General features: G+C 42.1%; 10 non-coding genes across 10 annotated transcripts; all 10 read right to left on the bottom strand.

Annotated features, from left to right (window-relative positions):
- Window positions 1-10,610: 10,610 nt before the first annotated feature.
- On the bottom strand, window positions 10,611-10,751 carry LOC134863920 (U4 spliceosomal RNA). The gene has a single exon (XR_010165737.1). It is a non-coding gene; the product is annotated as a U4 spliceosomal RNA (small nuclear RNA).
- A 597-nt stretch (window positions 10,752-11,348) lies between these two features.
- LOC134863929 (U4 spliceosomal RNA) lies at window positions 11,349-11,489 on the bottom strand. The gene has a single exon (XR_010165746.1). It is a non-coding gene; the product is annotated as a U4 spliceosomal RNA (small nuclear RNA).
- Window positions 11,490-11,866: 377 nt separating this feature from the next.
- Window positions 11,867-12,007, bottom strand: LOC134863926 (U4 spliceosomal RNA). Its single transcript, XR_010165743.1, has one exon. It is a non-coding gene; the product is annotated as a U4 spliceosomal RNA (small nuclear RNA).
- Window positions 12,008-12,604: 597 nt separating this feature from the next.
- LOC134863927 (U4 spliceosomal RNA) lies at window positions 12,605-12,745 on the bottom strand. Its single transcript, XR_010165744.1, has one exon. It is a non-coding gene; the product is annotated as a U4 spliceosomal RNA (small nuclear RNA).
- Window positions 12,746-13,342: 597 nt separating this feature from the next.
- On the bottom strand, window positions 13,343-13,483 carry LOC134863923 (U4 spliceosomal RNA). The gene has a single exon (XR_010165740.1). It is a non-coding gene; the product is annotated as a U4 spliceosomal RNA (small nuclear RNA).
- Window positions 13,484-14,080: 597 nt separating this feature from the next.
- Window positions 14,081-14,221, bottom strand: LOC134863922 (U4 spliceosomal RNA). Its single transcript, XR_010165739.1, has one exon. It is a non-coding gene; the product is annotated as a U4 spliceosomal RNA (small nuclear RNA).
- A 377-nt stretch (window positions 14,222-14,598) lies between these two features.
- On the bottom strand, window positions 14,599-14,739 carry LOC134863925 (U4 spliceosomal RNA). Its single transcript, XR_010165742.1, has one exon. It is a non-coding gene; the product is annotated as a U4 spliceosomal RNA (small nuclear RNA).
- A 598-nt stretch (window positions 14,740-15,337) lies between these two features.
- Window positions 15,338-15,478, bottom strand: LOC134863928 (U4 spliceosomal RNA). The gene has a single exon (XR_010165745.1). It is a non-coding gene; the product is annotated as a U4 spliceosomal RNA (small nuclear RNA).
- Window positions 15,479-15,855: 377 nt separating this feature from the next.
- LOC134863924 (U4 spliceosomal RNA) lies at window positions 15,856-15,996 on the bottom strand. Its single transcript, XR_010165741.1, has one exon. It is a non-coding gene; the product is annotated as a U4 spliceosomal RNA (small nuclear RNA).
- Window positions 15,997-16,594: 598 nt separating this feature from the next.
- LOC134863921 (U4 spliceosomal RNA) lies at window positions 16,595-16,735 on the bottom strand. The gene has a single exon (XR_010165738.1). It is a non-coding gene; the product is annotated as a U4 spliceosomal RNA (small nuclear RNA).
- Between the last annotated feature and the right edge of the window lie 127 nt (window positions 16,736-16,862).

Raw genomic sequence — 16,862 nt, 5'->3', positions numbered from 1 at the left:
TTTTCCTGACTTCGTGAATTACCACTGTGTCATTCACCAGCAGGATAAGCGCAGTGAATGCGTTCAAGGCCAAGCTCGGTGTTTGGAACACACAGCTGAAAAACGTGAGGCTGACACACTTTCCCAACCTGGAGAAAATGTCACAGGCCATCGGTGACAAGGACGCTTTTCACCCTGAGCAGTACTGTGTTCACCTGGACAAAGTGGCAGCAGAGTTCAGTCGGCGTTTTAGTGAATTAGATGTCATGGAAGATATTGCTGCATTGGTCTTAAACCCATTCCTGACCATTGATGTGGAACAGGTAGCAGCCAAATTTCAGCAGGTATTTGCTCTGCCTAGTGGGGTTGACATGGAGATGGTTGATTTGCAAAATGACATTGAGCTGAAAGTAAGATCACGGGACAGTACCTTTTGGGGAATTGTCAGCAGGGAGAAGTTTCCACTCATCACCTCATGTGCACTAAGAGTGAGTGCCCACTTTGGATCCACTTACCTCTGTGAAATGGCGTTTTCACAGATGAAAATAATTCAATCAAAGTACAGGAGCCGCCTCACTGACAAACACCTCACAGACTGTCTCAGACTAGCTGTCAGTAGCTATGAGCCAAACTACAAAGCACTCACAGACAGTATTCAGTCACAGCCATCTCACTAACCTGGGTGAGTAACATGCCAGTTTTGACATCTGATGGCAATGTGAAAAGTGATGATGCATAAGATGGTACATAACTGCACTGAGCTTATTTACACTGACTGAGAATTTTGTTAAAACACAATTACAGTTATATTTTAATAATAATAATACATCTTATTTATATATATATTCTAAAATGCAGATGTTATGTAACTTGCATGAAGCTTGAGTGGATAAGCATAACACTGCATGTGATCTGCTCACTGCTAGTGTGTTTTGTGTGTGTGCCTTCTATGAACAAACTAATAACCTCATACAAAAGGAAATAGGCCACACCTTTATTTTTTGTGTTGGACATGAAGCTGTACTTGGCCTAATTGCATTGAGAGTTTTGTTAGCATTACAGTTCTATTTTCTAAAATGCTGATATTAATGTGACTTGAATGAAGCTTCAGTGGATAAGCGTAACACTTGATATGATCTGCTTGTCTACCATAAAAAAATACTGTCATATGTGGAACATTCCACAAATTCCACATTCCTTTTCTTTTTGTGTTGAAATTAAATTGAATAATTTAGAATTGAAGTTGATGTGTTAGAATTGAAGTTGATGTGTAGCTATGGCCAGTTTGAAAAGCTAGTTACAGTGTTTTTGTTGCATAAATTTGAACGTTGGACCAAAGCATTTCACGTAATTCAAATACAGTTAGCCTGAATAAAAGGCGTCAAGTTGGAAGAACAATCTGGGCTGTATTTTTCTTTCAACGCTTAAATAGGTAGATCTTGCCTCTCACCAAGGTGAAGGTCAGGGATCTTGGGCTTAAAAAGGTTGGAGACCACTGCTGTAGAGGGTCACCATCAAATATTGGTATTGCTCTAGGTGGAAGAGATGCCGAGTGCTGCTGTTGAACTAACTGAGCAGTGATTTCTGTCTGTCACTGCATAATGTTGCCGATGTTCTGAATTCCATTTTCATTTGTGGAGTGGTACAAACATTGCTTGACCTGTGGTCTTGTAGTGAATTAAAGACAGTTGTATTGCCTCCCAGTGGCCTTTGAAAGAATTGCATTGGTTGTACTGAAGTGAGATTTTCTGTTAGTTGTGTTTGTGCATATTTCCTTTCCTTAGGACGTGCATCACGCAGGTGTGAGGGTTGTTGTTGTAATGGTGGCGCTGGCTTTGGACTTTGTGATTTTTCCGTTTTTGATTTTGTAGCTTTATTGAAATATGAGTTCATTCCATCAGATGGTGCAGAGCCACTTGCCACATCACTGCTTTCCAGTATGGCTATTTTAGCAGAAGCAGCAGCTAAGTGGGTTTCCATTTCCAGTTGTTCCTTTTGTCTCTTCACTCTTTCCTGCTCAGCATGCAGTTTTTCCACTTGAGCTTCCAGTGCATGTTTCTTTTCCAGAGCAGCCATGCGTTGAATTAGTGCTGCCTTTGCTCGTAGGCATGCAGAACTTGTGATGGAAGTTTTAGACTTAGATGAGGCCTTAGTTTTTCCAGGTGAAGAGACATTTGAAATACTGTCATTGGGTTGAATCTCATCCTCTTTTTCAGACTCTTTTTCACAACCCTTTTGAGCATCCTTCATCCATTTATTTACATCATTCAAGAAATTCACGTTTGCTTTAATTTTCTGTTCAAACCATGTTTGTTGCCTTTTATACTCTTCCTTAGGCAGTGCTATTTCCAACAATGTATTATGAGTTTCAGCAGCAGCATCACACAGCTTATTAAACTCATTTAAAAGGTTCTCAACACTGCACAAGGTATCAGTTGTTATTTTGACAGATAACAGATAATTGATTTGCAGCTTGATGTTGGATGCCTGATTTAAGCTCAACTTCCGGTTCTTTTGTAGATTTTTCAATTAGAAGTGTAACACCTTTTGCAGTTAATTTTTTCTCTCTTTTTTCAACATCACTTTTTGCAGCACACTCCTCAGGAATAACATTTTCAACATCAGCGTTGTCTTCCATTACCAAACTGTCAATATGTCAACATGTGACATCAGCAGCAGAACAATATCAGTCATTCACGGGTGGTAATTAGTTCCTCCAGTTTCCAATTAACATTTCATTCCATCAATTTCATTTACTTTTTCCATCCCATCAACATCCATGACATCCAGTTCCAAAATCCAAGTCAGTCAGATTAGTAAGAAAGGCTGAATCCAAGAGCCACTGACTGTCTTCTAGCTGTGCATATTCAGCATGGTTTGAACGTTTCAGAAAGTCTTTAATTTCGGGCAACAATTCAGAAAACCGTTCCAGAAATGTACCTCTGCTGAGCCACCTTACGTCTGTGTGCAGCAGCAGATCTGTGTGTTCTGCACCGGTCTCCTCCAGTTGCGCACGGAATAATCGCCTCTGCAGACTCCTGGCCCGAACAGAACGGGCAATCTTGTTAGCCACATCCATCACGTCTTTCATATTTAAAATCTTCCCGCACAACCCTTGCTGGTGAATTATACAATGGTAATTCAGGAAATCCGGGACAGATTCAGACTGTTTGCACAATCCAATGAACCCAGCAGTACGTCCAATCATTGCTGGAGCCCCATCGGTTGTAATGGAGATGAGTTTGAAGAGGGGCAACTTGCTCTTACTAACAAATTCCAGAAAAACCTGAAAAATATCTGTGCCTCTTGTGTGCCCTTTCAAAGGCAAAATGGTCAGCAGCTCTACTTTTACACTCATATTGTCGAAAACCATTGTAATGAACACACATAGCTGAGCCACATCCACAGCATCAGTGGATTCATCGACTTGCAGAGAAAAACACTCACATGTTTCAACATCATTCCTCAATTGCTGTTCAACATCCTCCACCATTCCCTCGCATCGCCGTGTAACAGAATTTCTTGATAGCTGCACATCCTGAATAGCAGACACAATCTCCTTTCCATTTTTAAAATCGGCAAAAAGCGCATCAGCGGCTTCCATGAACGCTTCTTTCACAATCTCACCATCCTTGAAAGATTTCTTTCCTTTTGCAAGAACACGACAGACACGATAAGAAGCTATGGTTGCAGCCTTACTCGTGGTATTGGGCCTGGTAAAAATGGACTGTTGTGCTGCTAGCTGACTTTTCAATTCCTTGACTTTTCGGGCGCGCAGTGGTGATTTAGCTGGGAAGTTTGTATCGTAGCTCTTGTGGACCGTCTTGAAATGCCGCTCCAAAGTCCCTTTCTTTGGTAAAGCCACATTTGCATTGCAGATAAGACAGATGGACTTGGCATTCGAATACACGAACAAATAATCCTCCTCCCACTCTGAATGAAAATGATAAGTTTTAGATGTTTTAGCTTCTGCTGCCATGGTAGTATCCACTCGCTCTAGTCAAGCTTCTCGCGCCCTTCCGAGTCCTTAGTTAGAACCTAGCAACCATACCATGCGCGCGCAGATAGAAAGAAGCGCGTGAGATTTTTTCTGTGATTATACCTGATCTACCTTACTACAGCTGTACAAATCTACACACTGCTTCACGCGATCAGCAGTTCATTGTGCCTATTTAAGAAGTTTTAAGTTGGAAGTTTTAATGTAGGCCTATTTAACACAACAGTAGAAGGATAGGCCTACACACAACATTTTCTCTCGATCGACTGGTAGACCGCGATCGACTGGTTGGGCACCCCTGGCATAGAGCATCCCAGACAGAGCACCACCCTGCCAGACCCCTCTACACACTCTAAAAGGAGCACACAGCCCACCGTTGAACTTCAGCACACTCTCAATCTTATTGTACAACACGTTGATTTTAGCTATGAAACAAGCGCTGAACCCAAACTTCTCCATTACTTTCCAGAGGAAGCTGTGCTCAACGCGGTCAAAAGCCTTTTCCTGATCTAGAGAAATCAGACCAGTATTAATGCCCAATGAGCTGGAGACCTCCAAAACATCTCGAATCAGGTGAACATTGTCCACCAAGGACCTGCCGGGCACACAGTAGGTCTGGTCCGGATGGATGACCTGCTCTCCCCAGCCTGGTGGCCAAAGCCTTGGACAGAAGATTGTAATCCACGCACAGCAAAGACACAGGGCGCCAGTTTTTGATGTCCTGCAGGTTCCCTTTTTTTGGCAGCAGCGTGATCACCGCTCTGCTGCAGGACATTGGCATAGAGCCGAGGCCAGACTCTCATTAAAAACGTCTAAAAGGTCATGAGACAAGATGTCCCAATAAGCTTTAAAAAACTCTACCGAGAGGCCGTCGATGCCAGGAGCCCGCCGTCCCTGCATGCCTTGCAGTGCGGCCTGCAACTCCTGCGTCGTCAACGGCCTTGCGAGCTGTGAGTTGGCCTCTTCAGAGACCTGAGGTAGTTCTGCACAAAACTCCTCTGAGAGCGTTTCGTCCTCATTATACTCACTCGTGTGGAGGGTGGAATAAAAACTCACAGCTCGCCTCCTGATCTGGCTTGGCTCTGTTAATTCCTGCCCTGTGTCTGACAGCAGTGAGTGGATTACCCGCCTCTGTCCATTATTTTTACCCGGGCCGAAGAAGAAACTAGTGGGAGCATCCATCTCATTTATGCTTAGAAACCGGGACCTGACCAGTGCCCCCTGAACTTTAACGTCCAGCAGGCTGGCTAGAGCCATCTTTTTCTCTTTGAGGATGTCAATATATCCTCGATCTCCTGTGGACTCGCTTATTGTTTCTAGTTCCACTATATCACTCTCCAGGTCTTTCATAGATCTGATGTTGTCCTGTGTGACATTGAGGGTGTGCTGTTGACAGAGCATTCTTATCTCAGGCAGTGGTGGGACCATGGTAAGACTAAGACTGCTAAACTCTCCCTTCCTCTGTCTAAAAACACTCCAGAAATAAGTAAGGGCCTCTTTAAAATGTTTATCAAATGTTAAAACCGAATTAAAATGCCAATAAGGACTTCTCAGTAAAACATTTCTAATAAAAACATTACATAGAAGCAAAGAGTGATCTGTAAAACCAGCAGGGAGTATACTGCACATTTTTAAAGTATTAAAATGATGCTTAAAGCAATAAATGCGATCTAGTCTGGCTGATGAAATCCTATTCTCTCGGATGTGGGACCAGGTGTACTGCCTTTCGTCTGTGTGCATCCTTCTCCATGCATCCACCAGGCCGTGGGAGTGGACCAGCTGCCTCAGAGCATGCTGGGATGCTGGATGCGGCTCTGCATGGTTGCGATCTAAAGATGCATTCTCCGTACAATTAAAATCCCCACCCAAGAATAAAAAATCCTCCGTGGCACAGCCGTTTAAAACATCATTCACTTTTTGTAAAAACAGCTTCCTCTCTGCACCGTTTGTTGGAGCATACACATTTATAAAAACAGCCGTAAAAAGGTCAAACCGTGCTTTTATTAAAAGCAACCTCCCCTTGATAAAATGCTCGACATCCAGTGAGACAGGATTAAAAGACTTGGAGAGAAGGAAGCCCACCCCTCCACTGAGAGAGGTGCTGTGGCTTAAAATGACTTCCCCCTCCCACTCTGTTTTACAGTCATTCTCATTAACAACGTCGCTGTGCGTCTCCTGTAAAAAAAAGCACGTCGGCATGTTTTATTCTTGCTGTTTGATAAATTAAGGCTCTCTGTCTTAGCTCTCTGGCTCCATTAACATTCAGGCTTCCCACTCTAAAAGTGTCCATTGTGAGTGCGGTAGTGCATACCATAATAAAAACAAATAAGTTAATTAAAACACACATAAGGGGTATTAACCTCATTGCTGCTCATTTGTTTCCTTACGTTTTCTTAGTCTCCAAACTTTTTGTTCCGTGAATACAGACTCCTCTTTTTGGCTAAGATGGAATTTGGCAGAGGAACAAAAAACGACCAAATCAGGGAAATACTCCTCTACAACTACCCCATGCTGGTTCTTTGTCTGGAGTAGAACGTTTTTTAATCTTTTAATCATTTTTTCCTTTTGACTGTCACTGAACCCTATCACGTCACTGCCGTCCGACACACACTCATCTCCACTCTCATCTGTCTGCCGTTGCTCTCTTCCTTTCTTTCCCTCGCTCCCTACTTTGCTGCTTTTTGTAACAGCACGTTTTTCCTGTTGATTCTGCTTTTATTCACACTCCGAAATCTCCCAGCATTCACCAGAAGAAGAAGAACAAATTATGCATTATATTGTTGTAGTTTGCGGGAAAATGAAGATAAGAAATAGTATATCTGTTAGCGAAAGAACCAGAAAGCAGAAATACAAATCAAAGATGCAGGCTGCATTAATGACGATTTGGCAAGGAGGAGGAAAGGTTTACCAACCATGGAATCACAGAGATATGGAAGCATTAGTGACAAAACTACCAGCTATTTCCCAGGGAGGCCAGAAGTGGGTTGATGCATTAGAAAAATGCACCGCCCACGACCACCTGTGTCTGGGAGATCTGAGAGCTTGATGTTTCTGAATCAGGAGGAATAGTGAACGAAGTCCTGTTTCAGAAAAAAGGGGGAGAGAGGCAAGTCCTGATGTACCACAGCTCAAAGCTAATGTAGAATTAGCACAGACTGGATGTGTGAGACATCTAGCTGCACTTGCAAAAGCTATTCAGAAAACTGTATTATGTGCCACCAACTAAAAGTGAACACCATACATGGAGTAGTGGCATTCATTAATTCTTAATTCTTATTTTCCCCAGCCAGAAAAATCTTAATTGAAAGTACTTTGTTAAAGCCACACACAACCTATGAAGTAGGTCTAGCAAATGTGGCCAAAGGAATGAACACTGATGAACACACACCCCATGACTGTGAGTTCATATCCCAAAAGGATCTGAAAATAAGACCAGACCTGTAAGCAGATCCACTGGCTCAACCAGACATGATACTGTCTATTGACGGATGTTGCTATAAGGGTGCTAATGGAAATGTGGCCTCATTTCATCCCTCAACCAGCTTCGGCTCAACTGACAGATGTAGTGGCACTCAGTACAGCTCTGGAACATGCAGAAGGAAAGAGAGTTAACATCTACACAGATTCAGCATACGCCCATGGAGCAGTGCACATAGATGGACCACACTGGATCAGAAGAGGATTCCTAACATCTGCCAAAATACCAGTAAAACATGCTGAACCTCTGAAAGTTTTGCTAAAAGCTGTACTGTTGCCATCACAAGTAGCAGTTATGAAATGAAAAGGTCACCAGACGTTGGATAATGCAGTGGCTAGAGGAAATGATGCAGCAGACAAGGCAGCGAAAGAAGCAGGAGGGTACATTAAGCAAATTATATGTACGAACGGCGACACTCCGGCACAGTTAACCAATGAACACTTAAAAGACATGCAGGAATATGCCAGAGTCTATGAGCAAAACCAGTGGCTGCGGAAAGGTGCTTCAAAAGTAAATGGCCGATGGCGGGTACATGATGGCCGCCTAGTGGCACCTGCAAAGTTGTGAAACTGCAACACCGAGTTTGTGTTTCATCCATCAATCGTCTGTCGTTATCTTATCTGTAGGCTGAATAATTTGGTAAATTAATTTTGACGACAACAGATATCTCCATGGCAACTTGTCTATCAGAGTCTCCGGTGAAAGGAAACATTTATTCATTTCCTGTATACCTGTAGTTGAATTTTAAAAAAACATACAGACATATGGATGACCAATTTCTCTGTAAAAAGGGTCGCACACACCCCGCGCAAAATATAAACAGAAGACTATTTATATTTATATATTTTAGCAAATCTGCACGGCGCTTGCAGAGCACTTGCGCGCTGCTCCCACGTGTGTTGTAGCCACTTTCATTGATTAAAATGGAATCTATTGTTGCAGCGTGCGCTCAACATGCGCTGCGCTTCAGTTACACGTCCAGTGTAGCCACGGCGTTAGACATTAGGCAGATAGAGGTGGATGAATATGTCAGGGCTCTGACTGATATTATCCGAGTTTTGTCTACACAGGTTCAAAGACGTAAGGAGATTCCAGACAAACTACCAGAGGACTCCTGTCGGACCAGGTGACTGGGTGAAGGTTAAAGTCCACAAAAGGAAGTGGTCTGAACCTAGATGGACCGGACCGTGGGTGGTTGTTGAACGAACTTCACACGTGTTCCGGGTCAAAGGTAAAACAGGAGCGAATTGGCACCACGTCACACATTGTCTCCCCACACTGGCACCTTCCAGAAATATCTTGGAAGTTGGAACTGATTTGGCAGAGCTGGAACAAAAAAGTAAGGAATAATTGAAAGAAAAAGAGATGAAATACTGAAATACAAACAGCACCATAAGACAAATTGTCTTTATAATTTGTAAAGTGTTCATTTAAGGGAAAACTCATCTTTTATATCTGAATAATTAGAATATTTCAACCTTTGGGTCTGTAAGATAAAATAGAAAAAGTCTACCAAACTAATTGTTTATCATATTTACACTGTTTTCCACTCATCATACTAATCCCATTCCTTATATAATTATGATTGGGATAGGTTACCAATCACTAACAAAACTGAAACATTTATGGGGCTCCCCAGGGAATAGGGTCATAATAGCACTGTTATGTACACTCATAGGCTTCCTTTTGATTTGGTGGGAAGTTCAGCAACATGAAGACATTTGTGCACTAATAGAAAGGGCCAATCATACTAATAACGTTCAACCTTTATTTCTGAGACCTTCCCTTCTTGACAGACCCAAAAGTCAACAGAAATAAAAGGTCAGTCCCAGGAGGGAGTTTCAACCCCACAGTATATTGACAGCATCGGAGTCCCTCTGGGAGTTCCGGATGAGTTCAAAGCAAGGAATCCGGTCAAAGCACAGTTTGAATCAATATTCGTCTGGTCTACAGTCAATGACAATGTTGATTGGGTAAATTATATTTATTATAATCAACAACGATTCATAAACTACACCAGAGACGCAGTAAGAGGGCTACATGAACAGGTAGATAAAACCACTTTGATGGCCTGGCAAAACAGAATGGCTCTAGATATGATTTTAGCTGAAAAAGGGGGTGTAAGCACATTTTTGAAACTTTGTGCTGTACTTTCATCTCTAATAACACCTCCCCAGATGGATCCGTAACCAGACCCCCGGGGACTTACCACCTTGAGCACTGAGTTGGCAGAGAAGTGTTACATACTAAGCACATCATTTTCAACTGTCACTCAAGAACATTATATTATTATTATTGATGTGTTTTTAAATTACTTTTGAATGCTGGATAAATTACGTGAACGAAGGTAATTTGAGAAGTTACAACAGTCATGGACACGCCCCTCTGATGGTAGCCAGCTGAAGAATGCCACGTATGAGGAGGAATATAAAACATGATGTTTGAGACAGGAGCGGTCTCTTTTTTCCATGCAACTGTAGATCGATAACTGCTTCGTGTGGACTGGGGACCAGTGAATTGGATTTAGGGGCCACAGCTGTGTTCCCTTGAAAATCTACTACACTATTGCATTAATAAATACTATTTGATTAAAACTAGAAGTTTCCTGGCATACTTTGGACCTACTCTTGGTCTTCAAACAATGAACATTGTCGCAACAAAAGTACCTGGTAAACCTAAATGTTGACTAGGAGGACTTCGATACCACAAAAATGGAAATTAACCAATCATTCAATGAACAACTACTTCAAAATGTCCTTTAGCACAACAAGTCATGTCTCATGAGAGACTAACAAAGATTGCCAGGGCTGACAATATTTCAAGTCATCCCTGCGTTCCCAAGGCATTGGTCTTTCGGCCTTGGGGTGCTGTAATCTCCCTTAAGGAGGAGCAGCTTGGGTGCATTGTTGATGCAAGTCTTTGACCGAGCACAAGCTACCATGAGATAGTTATTGTTCAGGGACGGCTAGAAGACCTTCTTACCATGAACGTGGTTACCGGCCGCACATTCCTTTCTATGAACGAAAGCTCTAGTTAGATTCAGGGTTTATATTTGTCTGATTTCGCTGATGAGGAATGTTGATTGCACAAAATGGAGATTGACCAATCATTTAATTACCAACTACTTTAAAATTTCCTTTAGCACAACATGTCAAGTCTCCTGAGAGACTAACAAAAATTGCCAGGGCTGACTATATTTCAAGTCATCCCGGCGGGGTATTGGGTTAAGTTTTCAACCAGCAACAATCACGTCTCAGTAAAACTTCATGGACTATGATATTGCCTCTGCACAAGAATACTGAGGGAAACTACCAGACTGTAAGCAACCTTTTACAGCAATGACAACACACATGGTGCATTTATAACACCTTTACATTCACGATGAGGTCGCACACTATCAAGCCGTTCACCAACAAAACACACCCTTTCCATGTATTGAAAGTAACTTGGCAAAAAACTAGATCTTTTGGGTAACCCTTTTTTTGCAAAATGACTGGCTGGTGATAGGGAATTTTTGGCTTACTGTAGTTCAACGATGACAGAACTCCTCATTCTCTCCTTCCTCTGTCTGCGTTCCCAAGGCATTGGTCTTTTGGCCTTGGGGTGCTGTAATCTCCCTTAAGGAGGAGCAGCTTGGGCGCATTGTCGATGCAAGTCTCTGACCGAGCACAAGCTACCATGAGATAGTTATTGTTCAGGGACGGCTAGAAGACCTTCTTACCGTGAACGTGGTTACCGGCCGCACATTCTTTCTATGACGAAAGCTCTAGTTAGATTCAGGGTTTATATTTGTCTGATTTTGCTGATGAGGAATGTTGTTTGCACAAAATGGAGATTGACCAATCATTTAATGAAAAACTAATTCAAAAATTTCCTTTAGCACAACATGTCAAGTCTCCTGAGAGACTAACAAAAATTGCCAGGGCTGACTATATTTCAAGTCATCCCGGCAGGGTATTGGGTTAAGTTTTCAACCAGCAACAATCACGTCTCAGTAGAACTTCATGGACTATGATATTGCCTCTGCACAAGAATACTGAGGGAAACTACCAGACTGTCAGCAACCTTTTAAAACAATGACAACACACATGGTGCATTTATAACACCTTTACATTCACGTTGAGGTCGCACACTATCAAGCCGTTCACCAACAAAACACACCCTTTCCATGTATTGAACATTACTTGGCGAAAAAGTAGAATTTTTGGATAACCCTTTTTTGTGAAATGACCGGGTGGCACATTTAACAAAGGATGACACATTTATCCAAGGATTCCAGAGGGTAACAAATTGGTTCAAAGTACCTGGGAAAACCTAAATGCTGACAAGTAGGCCTCTGCTTCCAAAACATGGGATTAACCAAATTAAATGAACAACTACTTCAAAATTTCCTTTATAACAAGCAAGTCAAGTCCCCTGAGAGACTAACAAAAATTGCCAGGGCTGACTATATTTCAAGTCATCCCGGCGGGGTATTGGGTTAAGTTTTCAACCAGCAACAATCACGTCTCAGTAAAACTTCATGGACTATGATATTGCCTCTGCACAAGAATACTGAGAGAACTACCAGACTGTAAGCAACCTTTTACAGCAATGACAACACACATGGTGCATTTATAACACCTTTAGATTCACGTTGGGGTCGCACACTATCAAGCCGTTCACCAACAAAACACACCCTTTCCATGTATTGAAAGTAACTTGGCAAAAAACTAGATCGTTTGGGTAACCCTTTTTTTGCAAAAAGACTGGCTGGTTTTAGGGAATTTTTGGCTTGCGGTAGTTCAACTATGACATAACTCCTAATTTTCTCCTTCCTCTGTCTGCGTTCCCAAGGCATTGGTCTTTCGGCCTTGGGGTGCTGTAATCTCCCTTAAGGAGGAGCAGCTTGGGCCCATTGTCAATGCAAGTCTCTGACCGAGCACAAGCTACCATGAGATAGTTATTGTTCAGGGACGGCTAGAAGACCTTCTTACCATGAACGTGGTTACCGGCCGCACATTCTTTTCTATGAACGAAAGCTCTAGTTAGATTCAGGGTTTATATTTGTCTGATTTTGCTGATGAGGAATGTTGATTGCACAAAATGGAGATTGACCAATCATTTAATTACCAACTACTTTATAATTTCCTTTAGCACAACATGTCAAGTCCCCTGAGAGACTAACAAAAATTGCCAGGGCTGACTATATTTCAAGTCATCCCGGCGGGGTATTGGGTTAAGTTTTCAACCAGCAACAATCACGTCTCAGTAGAACTTCATGGACTATGATATTGCCTCTGCACAAGAATACTGAGGGAAACTACCAGACTGTAAGCAACCTTTTACAGCAATGACAACACACATGGTGCATTTATAACACCTTTAGATTCACGTTGAGGTCGCACACTATCAAGCCGTTCACCAACAAAACACACCCTTTCCATGTATTGAAAGTAACTTGGCAAAAAACTAGATCGTTTGGGTAACCCTTTTTTTGCAAAAAGACTGGCTGGTGTTAGGGAATTTTTGGCTTACGGTAGTTCAACGATGACATAACTCCTAATTTTCTCCTTCCTCTGTCTGCGTTCCCAAGGCATTGGTCTTTCGGCCTTGGGGTGCTGTAATCTCCCTTAAGGAGGAGCAGCTTGGGCGCATTGTTGATGCAAGTCTCTGACCGAGCACAAGCTACCATGAGATAGTTATTGTTCAGGGACGGCTAGAAGACCTTCTTACCGTGAACGTGGTTACCGGCCGCACATTCTTTTCTATGAACGAAAGCTCTAGTTAGATTCAGGGTTTATATTTGTCTGATTTTGCTGATGAGGAATGTTGATTGCACAAAATGGAGATTAACCAATCATTTAATTACCAACTACTTAAAATTTCCTTTAGCACAACATGTCAAGTCTCCTGAGAGACTAACAAAAATTGCCAGGGCTGACTATATTTCAAGTCATCCCGGCGGGGTATTGGGTTAAGTTTTCAACCAGCAACAATCACGTCTCAGTAGAACTTCATGGACTATGATATTGCCTCTGCACAAGAATACTGAGGAAACTACCAGACTGTAAGCAACCTTTTACAGCAATGACAACACACATGGTGCATTTATAACACCTTTACATTCACGTTGAGGTCGCACACTATCAAGCCGTTCACCAACAAAACACACCCTTTCCATGTATTGAAAGTAACTTGGCAAAAAACTAGATCTTTTGGGTAACCCTTTTTTTGCAAAAAGACTGGCTGGTGTTAGGGAATTTTTGGCTTACGGTAGTTCAACGATGACATAACTCCTCATTTTCTCCTTCCTCTGTCTGCGTTCCCAAGGCATTGGTCTTTCGGCCTTGGGGTGCTGTAATCTCCCTTAAGGAGGAGCAGCTTGGGCGCATTGTTGATGCAAGTCTTTGACCGAGCACAAGCTACCATGAGATAGTTATTGTTCAGGGACGGCTAGAAGACCTTCTTACCATGAACGTGGTTACCGGCCGCACATTCTTTTCTATGAACGAAAGCTCTAGTTAGATTCAGGGTTTATATTTGTCTGATTTTGCTGGTGAGGAATGTTGATTGCACAAAATAGAGATTGACCAATCATTTAATTACCAACTACTTTAAAATTTCCTTTAGCACAACATGTCAAGTCTCCTGAGAGACTAACAAAAATTGCCAGGGCTGACTATATTTCAAGTCATCCCGGCGGGGTATTGGGTTAAGTTTTCAACCAGCAACAATCACGTCTCAGTAGAACTTCATGGACTATGATATTGCCTCTGCACAAGAATACTGAGGGAAACTACCAGACTGTCAGCAACCTTTTAAAACAATGACAACACACATGGTGCATTTATAACACCTTTACATTCACGTTGAGGTCGCACACTATCAAGCCGTTCACCAACAAAACACACCCTTTCCATGTATTGAACATTACTTGGCGAAAAAGTAGAATTTTTGGATAACCCTTTTTTGTGAAATGACCGGGTGGCACATTTAACAAAGGACGACACATTTATCCAAGGATTCCAGAGGGTAACAAATTGGTTCAAAGTACCTGGGAAAACCTAAATGCTGACAAGTAGGCCTCTGCTTCCAAAACGTGGGATTAACCAAATTAAATGAACAACTACTTCAAAATTTCCTTTATAACAAGCAAGTCAAGTCCCCTGAGAGACTAACAAAAATTGCCAGGGCTGACTATATTTCAAGTCATCCCGGCGGGGTATTGGGTTAAGTTTTCAACCAGCAACAATCACGTCTCAGTAAAACTTCATGGACTATGATATTGCCTCTGCACAAGAATACTGAAGGAAACTACCAGACTGTAAGCAACCTTTTACAGCAATGACAACACACATGGTGCATTTATAACACCTTTAGATTCACGTTGAGGTCGCACACTATCAAGCCGTTCACCAACAAAACACACCCTTTCCATGTATTGAAAGTAACTTGGCAAAAAACTAGATCGTTTGGGTAACCCTTTTTTTGCAAAAAGACTGGCTGGTTTTAGGGAATTTTTGGCTTACGGTAGTTCAACTATGACATAACTCCTCATTTTCTCCTTCCTCTGTCTGCGTTCCCAAGGCATTGGTCTTTCGGCCTTGGGGTGCTGTAATCTCCCTTAAGGAGGAGCAGCTTGGGCGCATTGTTGATGCAAGTCTTTGACCGAGCACAAGCTACCATGAGATAGTTATTGTTCAGGGACGGCTAGAAGACCTTCTTACCATGAACGTGGTTACCGGCCGCACATTCTTTTCTATGAACGAAAGCTCTAGTTAGATTCAGGGTTTATATTTGTCTGATTTTGCTGATGAGGAATGTTGATTGCACAAAATAGAGATTGACCAATCATTTAATTACCAACTACTTTAAAATTTCCTTTAGCACAACATGTCAAGTCTCCTGAGAGACTAACAAAAATTGCCAGGGCTGACTATATTTCAAGTCATCCCGGCAGGGTATTGGGTTAAGTTTTCAACCAGCAACAATCACGTCTCAGTAGAACTTCATGGACTATGATATTGCCTCTGCACAAGAATACTGAGGGAAACTACCAGACTGTAAGCAACCTTTTAAAACAATGACAACACACATGGTGCATTTATAACACCTTTACATTCACGTTGAGGTCGCACACTATCAAGCCGTTCACCAACAAAACACACCCTTTCCATGTATTGAACATTACTTGGCGAAAAAGTAGAATTTTTGGATAACCCTTTTTTGTGAAATGACCGGGTGGCACATTTAACAAAGGACGACACATTTATCCAAGGATTCCAGAGGGTAACAAATTTGTTCAAAGTACCTGGGAAAACCTAAATGCTGACAAGTAGGCCTCTGCTTCCAAAACGTGGGATTAACCAAATTAAATGAACAACTACTTCAAAATTTCCTTTATAACAAGCAAGTCAAGTCCCCTGAGAGACTAACAAAAATTGCCAGGGCTGACTATATTTCAAGTCATCCCGGCGGGGTATTGGGTTAAGTTTTCAACCAGCAACAATCACGTCTCAGTAAAACTTCATGGACTATGATATTGCCTCTGCACAAGAATACTGAAGGAAACTACCAGACTGTAAGCAACCTTTTACAGCAATGACAACACACATGGTGCATTTATAACACCTTTAGATTCACGTTGAGGTCGCACACTATCAAGCCGTTCACCAACAAAACACACCCTTTCCATGTATTGAAAGTAACTTGGCAAAAAACTAGATCGTTTGGGTAACCCTTTTTTTGCAAAAAGACTGGCTGGTTTTAGGGAATTTTTGGCTTACGGTAGTTCAACGATGACATAACTCCTCATTTTCTCCTTCCTCTGTCTGCGTTCCCAAGGCATTGGTCTTTCGGCCTTGGGGTGCTGTAATCTCCCTTAAGGAGGAGCAGCTTGGGCGCATTGTTGATGCAAGTCTTTGACCGAGCACAAGCTACCATGAGATAGTTATTGTTCAGGGACGGCTAGAAGACCTTCTTACCATGAACGTGGTTACCGGCCGCACATTCTTTTCTATGAACGAAAGCTCTAGTTAGATTCAGGGTTTATATTTGTCTGATTTTGCTGGTGAGGAATGTTGATTAAACAAAATGGAGATTGACCAATCATTTAATTACCAACTACTTTAAAATTTCCTTTAGCACAACATGTAAAGTCTCCTGAGAGACTAACAAAAATTGCCAGGGCTGACTATATTTCAAGTCATCCCGGCGGGGTATTGGGTTAAGTTTTCAACCAGCAACAATCACGTCTCAGTAGAACTTCATGGACTATGATATTGCCTCTGCACAAGAATACTGAGGGAAACTACCAGACTGTAAGCAACCTTTTAAAACAATGACAACACACATGGTGCATTTATAACACCTTTACATTCACGTTGAGGTCGCACACTATCAAGCCGTTCACCAACAAAAACACAA

The sequence above is a fragment of the Eleginops maclovinus genome, chromosome 4 (genome assembly GCF_036324505.1).
Source record: "Eleginops maclovinus isolate JMC-PN-2008 ecotype Puerto Natales chromosome 4, JC_Emac_rtc_rv5, whole genome shotgun sequence".
NCBI lineage: Eukaryota > Metazoa > Chordata > Actinopteri > Perciformes > Eleginopidae > Eleginops > Eleginops maclovinus.
This window is presented reverse-complemented; position numbering and strand designations above follow the sequence as displayed.